The 17,240-nt window shown below is 37.7% G+C and overlaps 1 non-coding gene across 1 annotated transcript; it reads left to right on the forward strand.

Moving 5' to 3' along the window:
* The first annotated feature begins 342 nt into the window (after nt 1–342).
* On the forward strand, nt 343–441 carry LOC136070892 (small nucleolar RNA Z266). Its single transcript, XR_010632169.1, has one exon. It is a non-coding gene; the product is annotated as a small nucleolar RNA Z266 (small nucleolar RNA).
* The last annotated feature ends 16,799 nt before the right edge of the window (nt 442–17,240 follow it).

Below are 17,240 nucleotides of genomic sequence, written 5' to 3' on the forward strand. Positions count from 1 at the left end.
TAATGGGTCTTATTTTCAGATCCAGCTTGGTACATTTTTAAGTTTGTCTCATTTTAAGGTGGGGAAACATTTTAATTCTTAGTTGTTTTAGCTTTGCTCTAGATAGATCCTTAGCTGACTTGATGTTTTTGTTTTTAGATTTTTATGAACTAATTTTTGTAAGACTTATAATTTTTGCCACTGGATCTGTAATTTTTCTCATTTTTTTGGAACCTCATAGTTTCAAATAGTGGGTCTTATTTTCAGCTCCAACTTGTTACATTTTTAAGTTTGTCTCATTTTAAGGTGGGCAAACATTTTAATTTTTGGTTTTTAGATTTTGATTTTCAGTGAGGGAAATTGGATTGGCTAGAATGATGATTCAATTAGATGTGTGAAAGGTGAAATCCTTTTTGAACATAATTATTGAGGCATATATAATTGTCTGACTTGTTGCCAATCTGAGAAAAGAGATCTTGTTTTATTTATTTTTAAAAAAAAAATCGTTATATTTTTGTTTTTGCTTTTATGCACTTTGAATTGGTTGGTTGAGCTTTTGAAGTAAATTTGTAGAGTGATTCATGTTTTTTTTGGTACGCTTTGAGTTGTGGATAATTTTGTTGATTGTTGTCTCAAGGACCAACCACAGACTAGTGTTCATGTTTACCTCCAAGAAAGGGATTAGACTAATGGCAAACTACCCTACGCATTTGTAAATCTAGTCGATATTACACATAAAATGTGGACAACTTCTACGTATACCTACAAGAAAGCTTGTTTCTTTTGACCTTAAAAGAAAAAACCTGTTGAATTGAAGTTTGTTTAGTATGAAAAGGTTGGGGATTGTGAAGAATTGAAGTTTGGGTTTTTTTTTTTTTTTTTTTTCCTTTTAAACTCTTTGTTTTGAAGTTTTTTAATAGTTGAAAGATGGATGAAACGAATATATTTGCGGGTGTGTTAGGCAAGGACGAATATATTTTTGGCCCTAATATGGATGAATTTGACCGGAATAGAAATGTAAGAGCATTCACATTAAATCTTCTAAAATACATCTACGGTGCAAATTTTACATATTCTTCTAAAATCTTCTAAAATACATTTACAATGTAAATCTTACATATTTTGAGCAAAAAAATACCCACATCAGTGGATGTAAAAATGTGTAAAATCGGTCGTATTTTCTCATGAGCTACAGTACCTGTGTAAATATACACGAGTACTGTAGCTCATGTATACATTAAAATAATATTATCATTTTACAATATAAAAACTTCTTTTATCTTTTTCGCTCCTTTTTTCTCTCTCTCTTCACCATCTGCGTAAAACCAACGCCGTCATACTTCTTTCTCTTCCTCTGAAACACACACTCCTACAAACAAAATCAAAAATCAACAACAAAATCAACCACAGACACCACAAAACCAGACACACCCACACACGGACACCCCGAAGGAGACAGAGAGAGTGGATCGACGCTTGTGGCAGATCGGTGTGCTTGGATTGGAGTTTCAAATCGGCATGCTTGTATTGGAGTACTTGGATTGGTGTGTTTGGATCGATGTTCTTCTCACCGTGCTTGGATCGGAGTTTCAGATCGATGTTCTTCTCGCCGTGCAGGGGTTTAATTTACATGGGTTTCTGTCTTTGTGATGATTATGTAATGTTCAGCCATGGCCATGGAGCTCTAGCCATGGAGGTTTGGCTTTGTGACGGTGTGTGCATGTGTGGAGGCAGGGGGTTTGGGATGAGAGAGGGGCAGAGATTTGAGATGAGGGAGATATAGATATTAAAGAAGTGGTATATAATAAAATAATAATAATAAAAATGATTATTTTAATAAATTGATGTGTATAATAGGCAAACTGATGTGAGTGCTTTGTAAAAGTAAGTGTGTAAAATAGAAAAAGTAAGTTTTAGATGTGTAAATTTACAAAATTTTTGCATGGACTGATGTGAATGCTCTAAAAGTTGTGAAAACTTCTTACTTCACAATAAGTCAATAATCTCCTGATTTTATAGGCCATCCTACTAAATTTGTTGGGATGGGGTTTTCTTTATTTTTGATTTTGTTTAAAAAAAATTAACCATATCAAATATTGGGTAATGTTGATGGGTGGCGGAATTGTTAATTGTTTTATCATTCTTTTATAAAAAAAATTTTAAAATTGTTTTTAAATCAATGCCTTTAGAATATTCATTAACATTTCTCTAAATTCTCCAAAAAAAAAAAAAAATTAGCATTTCTCTAAAATATTGCTACAATTAGAAAATGTGAAATTTTAAAATTTTGACAAAATTTGGTGCAAATGGATTAAAAAAAAAAAAGTTCTTTACGCTGCAATAGTATTTAACTTTTTAGGACTAACTTTAGTCCGATTGTAATTTTGAATTAATTAGAACCATCAAGACATCAAGTAGGAAAATAGAATAAGTGACTAGGAGCAATGTATGCGAGACAACGACTTTTCCAATTACTCAATTTTTGTCATCAACTTGGCAAGAGTCTTGTAATTTTACTTACAATTTTTAGTGTTTCTAACAAAAATATTCAGGATCAAATCTCCCTACTCCTCCATTGTAATGAACTACCAAAAACTATTTTATCAACCTTGGGGATGGCAATGGTGCAAGCTTGCCTTGGATCATAAGTATAGGTAAAGATATACAGTATTATTTTCTGCCCGTTTGTTTGCACTTTCAGATGGCAAAAAACACTTTTTACTTCAAAGTTCAAAATAGTAGTTGTTTGGTGGATATTAAAAAGCTGCTTTAGTAAGAAAGTTGTTTTTTTCAAAAAGTGCAAGACCGCCAAAAAGTCAAAAGACCTTAGGCTAGCTTTTGCAATAAAGCCACTTCAACTTTTAAGAATTGTTGGTTCAATTACTAAATTGTCCCCTTGTTTTATTAAAAACTCAATTTTACTCTTTGAAACCCTTTCAAACCATCATGTCAGAACAGATAACACCATATTCAATTAAACAAAAACATTATTAAAATAGTGATATTGATATTATTAAAAATAGATAACATTATTAAAGTAAGACAGATAACATACTTTGTTCAAAATTTTTAGAATAACAAATAATTAATGCTAAAAAAAACTAACATTATTAAAATAATACTAATAATAGTAATAGTTATAACAAATAATTATGACAACAATATATTTATTATTATTATTATTATTATTATTATTATTATTATTAAGTAGTTTTTTTTTTTTTAGTAAGTATTATGAAGTAATTGATTTAAAAATGAAATAAACTTCCTTATATGTATATTGTACTTTTTGGTAATTTACCACTCAAACCACCACTTTTATAAGTGCTAATTAAATACTCAACTTTTTCAAAAAGTACTTTTTAACAGCTTTTATTAAATACTAAGCTTTTCAAAAAGTTTAGTTTCGTACCGTACTTTTTGAAAATACTACTTTTTCAAAAAACTGAACAAAACTCACCCTTTGTATCACAGTTATATGTAATATCCCTCTCGTATAAAGAGAACTTGACTGGTTCAGGACCAAGGTTAGACTATAATTTAGTCTAGTTAGGGGAGTTTCATGAAATCATTACACAAAGAGATATTTAAAGAGAGATTTAAAGGGAGTTTCATGAAATCATCTCTTTTGACTTTTTTTTTTAAAGAGAGATTTAAAGGGAGATTTTTAAATCATGCAATTATGAACATAGTAAAATGTGTTTAAGGTGAAATGTATGTAGGTTCGCAACAATAATTTTTTTAATATTTTCACTATGAATTTCATCATTTGAGGGAGAAAAAGGTAAAATTTAGAAAGCTCTTGGACTATCTTTTTGCCAACTATGAATATGCAATGCATAAATATGAGGAAAATTACACTCTACCATCTTAAAATGGAACCTTTTATACTTATTCTCTAAACTATACGAATTCACACTTTACCTCCTTAAACTATACCCCATTCTACACTTAGCCCCTTAAACTAAGAGAATGCACAATTTACCCCCCTAAACCATGGCCCTATTTATGCTTACTCCTATGAGAATGCAAACTTACTTTCCTAAACTATTACCCATGGAATGGGGTGCAAAGTGTTACACAAGTAATAATTTAGAGGGTAAGTGTGCACTCTCATAGTTTAGGAGAGCAAGTGTGTTACGTGACTCATAATTTAAGAGGGTAAAGTATGCATTTTCATTGTTTAAGGGGTAAAAGTAAAAGGGGAAAGAACTTAGATGTGTAAAGTGTAATTTTCCCAAATATTTGTGTGTTTAAACTTTAATATACACAAATTGGATTTAGCCAAAATAATAATAATAATAATAATAACACATGGGGGGGGGGGGGGGGGAAGCCCAACCTCACGTGGTGGCCTAGGCCCTATTTGAGGATTACTGTGTGTCCGAAGAGAAGGACCCGGTTGATATGGAGTCCATCTGGAAGAAAGATACCTGGAAACGAAGGAGGAGTATAATCCGAAGAGGTCACCATTGGTCCAAAGAGGTCTTACTTCTCGGATACGAATAGTCTTGATCAATCAAACGTGTGGAAGGTCCAACATGATCTTCCTAGCAACTCCAGTGATAAAGATAAGCTGGAGTATGTTTGGAGACGATAAGAACGAAGAAATATCTAAAGGAAAAGCTGCTACTACCGTATTAAATGCACTGCAGCAACTTTCTGGCCGCATTATTGTGGAGAAGACCCCCTGAACAGTGTAACCTCAGCTACCGCCACTCACAAAAAGCTAAAGAAGATACATGACATGACATATACTCAAGTAGGTACACAGATGAAGAATAAGTGAACGATGAGATGATGGGGAAGGATGCTATATAAAGAAGAAGGGCTCCTAATAAAAGAGGGAGGAGGAGAAAAAAGAAAGCTTGAATATAGTTCTAAAAACTATAATCACTATTTGATTTTTTCATAAACCTCTTCGGACTTCAATTCATTTCGTTTTAACGTATATCTTTATGCTGGTTTATTCTTGGAGGTTTAATCAACCGTTATTAATTCCATAATCAACCTAGCTCTATCATCCACACTCTACAAATCTATTATTTTGGGCTTGGGCCACAAATCCTAACCCCACAACACAAATTGAAACATACCCTTTATGTTTTCTTATTTGGGAGAAATTGAAAATTATAATTGTGACTTGAAAGTCGAGAGTCAAGACACAAAATATATGATAATAAAGTCTAAATATTAAAATATCCTTCATTCGTTTGTTGTTTTTTTTTTTTTTTTTTTTTTGGGCTCTACATCTTGTTTCTCTTTCTTTAGTAAGGAGGATGAGAAAATAATTTAGAGGCAAAAAAAATATATAAAAAGGTAGAGAAAGATATTAAGATTTTTCTTTATAAGTGTTCTACAAAATGGATAATATAGTTGAAAAGGCAACTTGTTTTTAGTCCTGGGCAAATTACAAAAAGATCTCTTGAGGTTTGAGTCATTTTCAGACACACCTTTTATATTTTCAATTTAATTTTGTACTTATGTTTTATTGTAATTGACTAAATTTGACATTTCAAATACTTTTCTATCAGTTATCACCCTTAATATTGTTACATGTAGGGACTCAATTTGGATTAGACCCAGAGTATGAATGGGTTTTCAGCCCAACAAGCCCAAACAATAAATTTTTAGAGCATGGGTACAAGAACTAGTACCGTTTGACAGGAAAGGCTATACTCATCAAGTAACAAGGGATATTTTAGGTTGATTGAATCAGAACGGCTAGGTTTCAGTCCGCCTCATTTCCTCCTTTTTCCTCCTCCTTTCTTTTTTTTATGGAATCTCCCCATTTTATCTCATTCGTTTCTATGTTATATACTCCGTTCTATCCTCCATTTCCATCGTACACGTGTAGTTCTTATCTTGGGAGCTCTTTTCTGTCCCATCCAGCACCTACCGGAACTTTTGCTCAATGGCCATAAAGCTGCTTAATCACTGTTCAGGTATCACCTCTACATTAATGCGGCCAGAGAGTTAGCTCGAAAGCATTTAATGTGGAGGTGATGGCCTTGGAAGATATTTGCCACCTTCCCCGACTCCTCCTTAGGTTTATACCCAATTTCCAGTACAGATACAACTTTGCGGAGTCTCCTGAATGAAATGAAAGTTACGTTCACCTCGGACTTTAGTGTCCTTGGACGTGCCTTATGCCGTCATGTACAATATCCACCCCTTTCTCCTATATTATCCCTTTAATAATAATAAAATTTTTTAAGCTATCCTCGGATTGGGCCGTTGGGCCTCGAGCCCACTTCTGAGGATTCCTATATCTTTTTAACTAACAGGTCCCATAATAGCCCCTCAAAATCTCGCTTTTTGTCACCTCAGGAAAAAGGGAGATTTTGATATCCAGCCTTCATTTATTTCGTAGGTTTCCTCCGCTTTCAGAATGTCCTTTTGCTTGCCCAAGGCACGCTCCTGACGTTTCGGCGTCAGGAGCACGCCATTATTAAATGATGAAAATGAAAGCGTTAGACAGAACCAAGGCACTGCATGGTCCTCGGACTCAGGCCTATGGGGAAACTACTCGCTCCTCTACACCTGGGTACTAGACAGAACCAAGGTATTGTATGGTCTTCGGACTCAAACCTATGGGGAAACTAGATACTTACAGAGAAATGAAAGCGTTAGACAGAACCAAGGCACTGCATGGTCCTCGGACTCAGGCCTATGGGGAAACTACTCGCTCCTCTACACCTGGGTACTAGACAGAACCAAGGTATTGCATGGTCTTCGGACTCAAACCTATGGGAAAACTAGATACTTACAGAGAAATGAAAGCGTTAGACAGAACCAAGGCACTGCGTGGTCCTCGAACTCAGGCCTATGGGGAAACTAACCGCTCAAATCAGACCAGGGTGCCGAACAGACAGAGGCGTCGCGTGGTCCTCGGACTCAGACCTACAGGGAGACTAACTACAAAATATCCCAAGTTAGGAAAGGATCAAGCCCCACCTGGCCCTTGAGACGTAAAAGAGTTGCCCATGCATACGTTCTCTCTCCTTATCATCGTTACTGGCGCAACTGGCCGACATACAATTCAAGCTAAAGTCATACAGATCTAAGGAAAAAAAAAAGGTAAAAGCAGGCAGCGTGTGCACAAGTAAGCAATTCAAATAAAGGGAAATCAAATTCGCATTACAACAATGAGTTCGTAAAAATTGCATGGCAAGAGCCACAGTACATAGAGGGGAAGTATAACAAAATAAAATGACAACGTGAAAGTAGGACGAGCCGAGACGCCGGGGAGTCTACTCCTTTTGCTCAGGCTGGACAGTGGCAACCCCTGACCCCTCCGAGCCCTGGCCTAAAGGGACGGTCTGCGGGGGTATGGCGAGAGCAGCTGCTTCCTTAGTGGTGGGGGCTGGATCGTCGGAAGGGATCTCCACTATCTCTTGGGGCGCCTCCTCACCCGAATGCTCCCCCAGTTCAGCTGCCCGCACCTCTTCAACAATCTCCCCAACCGTAGGGTCCTCAGGGACGGCCTCACGGATAGTGGGGGGGTAGTACACGTTCTCTGCCTTCCATAGGTCGGACACGGCCTCCACCCAGCTTGTTTGAGGGCCTCAGCTCAAACCTGGGAATAATATCGCCTACACACCCCCGGGACTTGAGCCTTGTAGGCGGCCTCTACCGAAGGCATCCCATCAGTATAGGCTGCGGACTCAGCCTCCTCCTTGGCACGCTCGGCCAACTCCCTGCCATGGTCAGCCTCGTCCTTAACCCGCAGAGCCTGGTCTCTGGCCCATTCGGCCCCCCTCTAGGATTCCTCGGCCTTTGCCGCCTTAGCTTGCAGATCAGCGATTAGATCCCTCGCGATCCACAACTGCTCCTCTGCCTGGCCCAGGCGCCTCGTCTGCTCATTGGCCTGAGTCTGGGCACCCTCAAGACCGGACAGAGCATTGTCCTGCTCCCTGGTCACCGCCGTCAAAGCCTCTCGGGCCTTGGCGAGGTCAGCCTCAGAATTCTTCAGGGTCGTGGTGGCCTGGAAGCGCCAAGCATGCTCACGTTTGAGGTCCTCCCTCTGGTCATTTGCCGCCCCCTCCAACCTAAAGATAGCCTGGACAGCCTGCCAGAATAACCAATGTGCTATGAGCCCAATAAGAGGAAAATAGTGGGAGAAGAGTTGAGGTTGTAGCCCTTACCATCCTCACATATCGCTTAAGGCTGAGGAAGACCTGCTCGCTCGTCAAAGAGTTAAGCTCAGCCATGTCCATCGGGAGCAGAAGGCTCCTCTCCAGTGCGTCTGCCACGCGCGTCCCTTCGCCCTCGTTGAAATCCCTGAGGGAGGCGTTGTCCCTCAAGGGCTCCCCACGGAGCATCGGGGCTGGGAGCCAGGCCTGGACCTCGGAGGAGGTGGTATCGACGACCCGCCTCTCCTGGCTCTGGTCGCCTATCTTAAGCTGCTTGGACGGCCGCAGAGTAGTGTCCTCCTCCTGTGAGGACAGCGTTCTATCCTCCACGATCCTTTTACCCTTATCCTTCTTCTTCTTAGGGTCAGCAGGCACGGTTCCAGAGGGCGAGCGCGTTTGAGAAGGAGAAGGAGGGAGCTTCTGCCGAGCAGAAGTCGACTTAGCCTTCGGAGGAGGAGTAGGAGTTTTCTGTTGGGACTCCCCCGGCTGGCCCTCAAGCAGGTCCAGCAAGTTGGTGGTAGGCTTCCTCTTGTAACCCATTGACGGCCGAGGAGTGGCTTCTGAAGCAAGGAGGTCTGCTTCGGTCAGATTGGGATCACGCAAGTCTCCGGGAGGGTCCTCGGACTGATCAGGCTAGGTGAAAACGTCAAACGCATCCCCTTCCCCCGCTGGAGCTTCCTCGGCTGCCTCAGCGAACGGGTGGAAAGAGGAGGGGACGGCTATTGTGACAGCTTCCTGGCCGAAGGGCTCCTCGGGGAACGAAAATCCGTCCTCGGTCACGGTAATCCTCTGAAGCCGAGGATCGCCAGCGAGGATGGCGTGCTTCGGAACGGGGAACGATTTCTGGGTAGGTTTATAACCCAAAATTATGTGGGTGGCCCTAACCTGGTTGTCGTCCTCGTTTATATACATCGGCGCCCTCAGCACCTTTTGCAAATCTTCCCGGTTGACCAGATGGAAGTGACGCTGAAAGGCGTGCGGGTCTGCAAACGGAAAGCACCACTGCGTTAGTAAAAAGGAAAGAAAAAATACGAGAGCTTGAAACCCTATCTGTCTCCTACTGCCCCACCTGGTGTTCCCTCTGTTGTTGGGCAGTGAAGGCCATCGTGCCACTCCCCTGACACAATGAGGAAATCCTCATAGAACCCCTTGCTAGACTCGGGGAGGCACTGAATAAGCCGCACCCTGTCGTCTCTCGTCTTCAGGTAATACGACTTACCCTTTAGAAGCTGAAGGTTGTAACACCAGTTCACGTCGTGGTGGGTCAACCTCAGCCCCATCTTCTCGTTCAGGGCGTCCACACAGCCCAAAATCCTAAAGACATTTATCCCACACTAGGTAGGGGCCAACCGGAAGTGCATGAGGTAATCCCTCATCACTGGCCCCATGGGGATCGTCATCCCCCCTTCAAGGAAGGCGACTATGGGAATTACCACCTCGCCCTCCTGCTTGTATATGCGCCACTCCCAGTCCTCACAATGTCTCAGACCTACATTGCCGGGGATTTTGTAGTCGGTGATGAATTTCTCCATCGCCTCCTCAGTATCGACGTATTTCTTAAACCTACCCATCCCAGTATACACCTAAAAGAACTAAGAAAGAACAGGCGAAGTAGAAAAAAGGGTAAAGAGAAAGAAAGGCCAAAGAGAGACAGAGCGACTTACAAGAAAGAGGAAAGGGCTCCTCGGACAAGCTTTTGTGCTGGAGATGCTAATAAGAGTGTGGCTGAACTCAGGAGGGGCGCACGAATATTCTCGATTACAAATGAGGAACTAGAAGAAGCGGTTCGTACGGGTATTTATACCCCAAATCGAGGAACCATGCAGGTTTTTCCGCTCATAAATGCAAGAGGAATCTCCACCGTTGGATGGGTAACGCCCCATTGGACGTGGGGAGCACAGAGCCGCCTGAATTTAATGATGGACACGTTACGTGCTCTGAAACGTAAGCGACGTGCCCTTGGCAGGTGAATGGACCCCAGCACTGACGAAGGGTGGGGGGGTGAGGCCGAGGATGTCAAAATCCTTCTCCCCACCCGGGGATGCGTGCAGCAAGATTTTGAGGGGCTATTGTGGGGCTAGAAAATCGATTAGCCGAGGCCCACTTCAACCCAAGCCTAAATGACCCACGCCGAGGACGCACGATGGGTCCGAAGGTGACCCTATCCTCGGTCGTCCGAGACCTCGGTACGGAGAAGGGCAAGCTCTGGGCGAACCGTCATCTCGGCATTGAATACGTTCACCTAACCCCTCTGGCCGCATTAATAGGGATGTAACCCCTTGCCAGGCCGACATCGATCAGGGTGAACCACTTGAGCACGGATATGACCTTTGATGGGATAGGCCGTCAGGAGGAAGGCCAATAGATGATCAACAGGAGGAAGAAGATGGTGATATATAAGAAATGTGAGCAAAATGTAAAAGGGAGCCTGGAGGTCTTTTTCTGGGAGGGGAGAGGGAAAAAAGCCTCATCGGCAGCATCCCCCAGTTGTAAACTGTTCTAAGTATTTTTTCAATAAAAGAGAAAGGAGTTCATGCTTCGTGAACGCCGGCCAGCACCTAAACCTTCGATCCACTCTCTACAAATTCATTGTTCTGGGTTCGTTGGGCCTTTGACCCATATCCTTTGGGCTAGAGCTACAAAAACAGACCCTACAATTATTAAGTAGGTTTTTTTTTTTTTTAGTAAGTATTATGAAGTAATTGATTTAAAAATGAAATAAACTTCCTTATATGTATATTGTACTTTTTGGTAATTTACCACTCAAACCACCACTTTTATAAGTGCTAGTTAAATACTCAACTTTTTCAAAAAGTACTTTTTAACAGCTTTTATTAAATACTAAGCTTTTCAAAAAGTTTAGTTTCGTACCGTACTTTTTGAAAATACTACTTTTTCAAAAAATTGAACCAAACTCACCCTTTGTATCACAGTTATATGTAATATCCCTCTCGTATAAAGAGAACTTGACTGGTTCAGGATTAAGGTTAGACTATAATTTAGTCTAGTTAAGGGAGTTTCATGAAATCATTACACAAAGAGATATTTAAAGAGAGATTTAAATGGAGTTTCATGAAATCATCTCTTTTGACTTTTTTTTTAAAGAGAGATTTAAAGGGAGATTTTTAAATCATGCAATTATGAACATAGTAAAATGTGTTTAAGGTGAAATGTATGTAGGTTCGCAACAATAATTTTTTTAATATTTTCACTGTGAATTTCATCATTTGAGGAAGAAAAAGGTAAAATTTAGAAAGCTCTTGGACTATCTTTTTGCCAACTATGAATATGCAATGCATAAATATGAGGAAAATTACACTCTACCATCTTAAAATGGAACCTTTTATACTTATTCTCTAAACTATACGAATTCACACTTTACCTCCTTAAACTATACCCCATTCTACACTTACCCCCTTAAACTAAGAGAATGCACAATTTACCCCCCTAAACCATGGCCCTATTTATGCTTACTCCAATGAGAATGCAAACTTACTTTCCTAAACTATTACCCATGGAATGGGGTGCAAAGTGTTACACAAGTAATAATTTAGAGGGTAAGTGTGCACTCTCATAGTTTAGGAGAGCAAGTGTGTTACGTGACTCATAATTTAAGAGGGTAAAGTATGCATTTTCATTGTTTAAGGGGTAAAAGTAAAAGGGGAAATAACTTAGAGGTGTAAAGTGTAATTTTCCCATAGATTTGTGTGTTTAAACTTTAATATACACAAATTGGATTTAGCCAAAATAATAATAATAATAATAATAATAACACATGTGGGGGGGAAAAGCCCAACGTCACGTGGTGGGCCTAGGGCCCTATTTGAGGATTACTATGTGTCCGAAGAGAAGGACCCAGTTGATATGGAGTCCATCTGGAAGAAAGATACCTGGAAACGAAGGAGGAGTACAATCCGAAGAGGTCACCATTGGTCCAAAGAGGTCTTACTTCTCGAATACGAATAGTCTTGATCAATCAAACGTGTGGAAGGTCCGAATGATCTTCCTAACAACTCCAGTGATAAAGATAAGCTTTGGGTATGTTTGGAGACGATAAGAACGAAGAAATATCTAAAGGAAAAGCTGCTACTACCGTATTAAATGCACTGCAGCAACTTTTCTGGCCGCATTTATGTAGAGAAGACCCCTGAACAGTGTAACCTCAGCTACCGCCACTCACAAAAAGCTAAAGAAGATACATTACATGACATATACTCAAGTAGGTACACAGATGAAGAACAAGTGGACGATGGGGATGATGGGGAAGGATGCTATATAAAGAAGAAGGGCTCCTAATAAAAGAGGGAGGAGAAGAAAAAAGAAAAGCTTGAATATAGCTCTAAAAACTATAATCACTATTCGATTTATCATAAACCTCTTCGGACTTCAATTCATTTCGTTTTTACGTATATCTTTATGCTGATTTATTCTTGGAGGTTGTAATCAACCGTTGTTAATTCCATAATCAACCTAGCTCTATCATCCACACTCTACAAATCTATTATTTTGGGCTTGGGCCACAAATCCTAACCCCACAACACAAATTGAAACATACCCTTTATGTTTTCTTATTTGGGAGAAATTGAAAATTATAATTGTGACTTGAAAGTCGAGAGTCAAGACACAAAATATATGATAATAAAGTCTAAATATTAAAATATCCTTCATTCCGTTTGTTTGTTTGTTTTTTTTTTTTTTTTTTTTTTGGGCTCTACATCTTGTTTCTCTTTCTTTAGTAAGGAGGATGAGAAAATAATTTAGAGGGAAAAAAATATATAAAAAGGTAGAGAAAGATATTAAGATTTTTCTTTATAAGTGTTCTACAAAATGGATAATAGAGTTGAAAAGGCAACTTGTTTTTAGTCCTGGGCAAATTACAAAAAGATCTCTTGAGGTTTGAGTCATTTTCACACACACCTTTTATATTTTCAATTTAATTTTGTACTTATGTGTTATTGTAATTGACTAAATTTGACATTTCAAATACTTTTCTATCAGTTATCACCCTTAATATTGTTACATATTTAGTAAATTCAACTAATAATTAATTTTAAAGTATATTTTCTTTTCTTATTCTCTTTCTCATTCTTCTATTCTCGTTTTATCTTTACCATCTCTCTCTCTCTCTCTCTCCATGGCTAAATTCTTTGCTCTTTCTCTTCCCTTATCCTAATTTTCTTCTCTTTAGCCCTGCTCCTCTTTTATAGCTTGTTTGAATGGAGGGATAGTAGAAGGGAGCAGAGTAGAGGAAGAGAGAGTAGGTTAAATTACATTATTTAGATGTTTTTTAATGGAGGATGGAGATGGATTTAGAGGGGTGTGGAGTGATTCTAACTATTTTTAACCCCTCATTTTTAATTCCTCTAAATTAGTGAGATTTGGAGGGAAAGTAAAGTATAAAAATGCTTAACCAAATGAATTACCAAATTTATCTTTACCATATTAACAAAATTACAAACTATGAAAATGTTAATTATTTCTTTCTCTTTTACTTAATTTTAAACACATCCAATTAAAATAAAAAATAACAATTTTCCTCTACTATCTTCTTCCTCCAAACTTTCCAACATAGCATTAAGACGGTATTAAAGTCTAAATTGTTGATGTAGGCTCGTGAAAGTGAAGTCCTTTCTTTTTTTTCTTTTTTTTTTCTTTCTCTTTAACCCTCCCCTTTTTCCTAGGGTGGCACCGAAGCCTAGGTTGTCTACATAAAACTCGTCAAAGCCTAGGAGGTTGTGGTTTTTGTAGTAGTTGCCAGTTGCCACTGTGTCAACAAAGTGAAGTTGTCTAAAGCCTCAAGGAATCTATGAGTACAAACCTAGTCATTTTTAGCTTCGAGGAACCTGTGAGCACCAACCAAGTCATCTTGACCGGCCCCGAGAAGCACTAAAATGTAGCACGATCGGCTCAGCAGTGAGCAGTGAAAGATAAATTAAGCACTCATAATAAATAGAAAATTAACATTAAGATAAAAAAGTAAGAGGATAATTTTTTATTTTATTTTATTTTTTTTATTTGGTTGGGAGTAAAAAAGTGGAAGAGTGAAAAAAATAAGTTTGAATAAATTTACTTATATATCTTTGTTAAAGAATGATGCCAAATAATAAATAAAAAGTGACAAATAACCATACAAAAAAAGAGTAATCACCCAAATTTTTTTATAAAAATAAAAAATATGTTCAAAAAAAAAATCACATCCAGTAAAAATAAAAATAAACTATCGCGCTCAAGTACTAAAAAACCAATATATATATATATTTTAAAGTGACAACTGGCAACATGATTGTCCAAAAAAAAAAACACAGGGCAACGTTGCTGCCCAAGAAAGAGAAGAAAAAGAAAAAGAAAATGTAACTTAAATTGAAGGTATTTGTGTAAATTGCATCTTTAAGTACTTTTCCCTCCTCATTTTCTCCCAAATTGGGAGGATAAAAAATGGTGAGCCTAGAGGGAAAATTTTCCTTCTATTTTTTGTCTCTCTTGTTTTCTATCATCAACCAAATAGTGAAAAATGTTATTTTGTCTCTCTTGTTTTCTCTCCCTATTTTCTATCCTCCCTATTTTCACCCTAACCAAACATTCTATAAGAGTGTGTTTGTTTAAAAGTGAAATATGGTGGATGGAAAACTTTGAAAAAAAATGAGAATAAAAACTTTTTTAGAATATGTTTGATTTGGTGAAAATGATGGAAAATAAATTATGAGACCCTCATGTTTTCTCTCCTGTCCCACAAAAAAATTTCTTTCTAAAATTGAGAGAAAACTTAAAAAAAAAAAAAAAAATTGGCATCATTTGTTGATGAAAATGCCCATATTATTTGAGTCCACTTGTGGACGTTTTGCAAGTTCTCCAGGATGATAGGGACGGATTGTATGTTAATAGGATCCATCATGATAGTGTTGTTTTTCTTTGAGGTTTTTTTTTTGGGTAAAATTTTCTTTGAGTTTTAATGCATCGCCTATTTACCAAAAAAAAAAAAAAAAAAAAAAAGCCCATATTCAACTGCACTTTCACCCGCATTGCTTTTCTTCACACTTTTTTTCCCACCTACCTCTCTTTTTACTGGGCAGGCGTAGCCTGACTCTCTTTTTAATTTTTTTTTATTTTTTTTATTTTTATGTTTTTGGGGTTTACTAGGCAGGCGTTGCCTGCTTTTTTTGTTTTGTTTAGATGTGATTTATTTTATGGATATGATTTTTATTTTTTAATAAATTTAGGTAATTGATTTTTTTTTTTTTTTTTTTTTTTGTAGTTTATCACCTTTCGGGTTTTAACTGGGCATCATTTTTTTTAATAAAGGTATATGCGTAAATTTATATAAACTCATTTTTTCCATCTTTCTATTTTTCCACTCCCAACAAAACAAAAATGAAGGAAATTAAAATCTTTTCTATCATTTTCTATTCTCCCACTTTTCCATTCTCTCACTATTTTCTATCATTCCGCTTTTCCACTCTTCCAACTAAACGGACCCTAACAATTTGTAAATAACCAAGGTCAAGTGAGTTTAAGTTACTCTTTAACCAAAAAAAAAGGAGTTTAAGTTACTCCATGTTTTTCTAGATTTTTTTTTTTAAATTCAATTTTTACAATAAATGAAGAGAGAGATTCCAAGCATGATTCTCTTTATAAAAGAGAAAATTAAACAATATTTATGGATCACGTTGTTAAAGTTTGTATAAAAACTAAAAAGGAAGAAAGAAAGGTTTATCATCAAGAAATTAAGCCCTTTATTTAGCAAAAAGTAGTGAAGCTATTCAATTGGTCTCATCTACTGCCATATGGTATTTGCCCTACTATCTCACCTGGTGCAAAAGCTTTCAATGGCCGAGACTGAGAGTTAAAAAACAACTTTCAATCTCATCCTGAATAAGTAAAGTGAAAAAAGTAAACGTTGTAGAAAAACATTGGTGAGTAAAGATTGGGTAATTGCACTGGGTGCAATACCCTAGCAATTGCACCCTATCTAAATCCACTAATGGACTAATAATAGTATCATAATCAAAAGTCCTTGCTTTCCTTTGGAACGCAATCACGATTTCTTTATCTTTTTTTTGCGTATGGATAAGGCTACGCGTATACGGTACCAAAGTTCAGTTTAAAGTTCCACAAATCTTCTAATCTGACGCTGACAGGCCATAAGCCCAAAAAAAAAAAAAAAAAAAAAGCGTGAAAGAAGAATAAGACAGAAGCACACACAGGACACAACACAACAGTATTTCCTCATATCTCCACCTAACTTTCACAAATAAAGCGCACAATTTTGCAGTTACCATCATCAAAATTGTTCCAAGGCTTCTAAAACCTACCATTCTACCACCAAAAAAAAAAAAAACTGACTTCAATTCACTTTTGCGTTTTTCTACTAACAAACACCGACATACAAAACTCAAAAGCCTTTTTTTGTGGCACACGCAGCATCAATATCTTCATCCCTTTATGAGATGGTAAAGTTAGCTTAATTCATTGAGCTTTTAAAAAAGCTATACCCCATCCCCCAACAACATTCGAGCTTATTTGCTTTTCTTTTTGTTGTCGTAATTTTTTCACAATAAGTTCTCGCGCACAATAGCAAAGACTAATTTCATCAAATTACAAAACTCTTCGCTAGTAAATTTTAATTACAAATCTCTTCACCGCTGAATTTTAAATTGTCACCGAACTACAAAACCCTTCGCCGTTAAATTTTAACTACCCCGAAAAATAAATTATCTAAACGCACATGTTAATCTAATAAAAACCCCACATTTGTTGAAGTGTTTTTCAACATAATAAAGCCAACACAATAAACATGCCTCCAGGACTCATACCCACTGCTAAAATGCCCAATTAGAGTATTGTATAGAAGAAAAATAACCATAAAAACTAACAAGACCTCCCTTCATATACACTTATATAACTTTAATTTCATGATATATAGTAGTCCTCCTTGTCCATAATCTATATATATATATATATATATTATATGACATATACTCAAAAAGTCCTTGTAGATAGAACCAACCCCCCATGTGCTTTCTTTTTTCCACATAATAAAAAAAAAAAAAAAGCAAAAATTCCCACCCATAAAAACTGTGGTACCAAAACATAAACTCGCAGAGAGAGAGAGAGAGAGAAAAAAAAGAG

Source organism: Quercus suber, unplaced genomic scaffold, assembly GCF_002906115.3.
Source record: "Quercus suber isolate HL8 unplaced genomic scaffold, Cork oak 2.0 scaffold_267, whole genome shotgun sequence".
Classification (NCBI taxonomy): Eukaryota; Viridiplantae; Streptophyta; class Magnoliopsida; order Fagales; family Fagaceae; genus Quercus; species Quercus suber.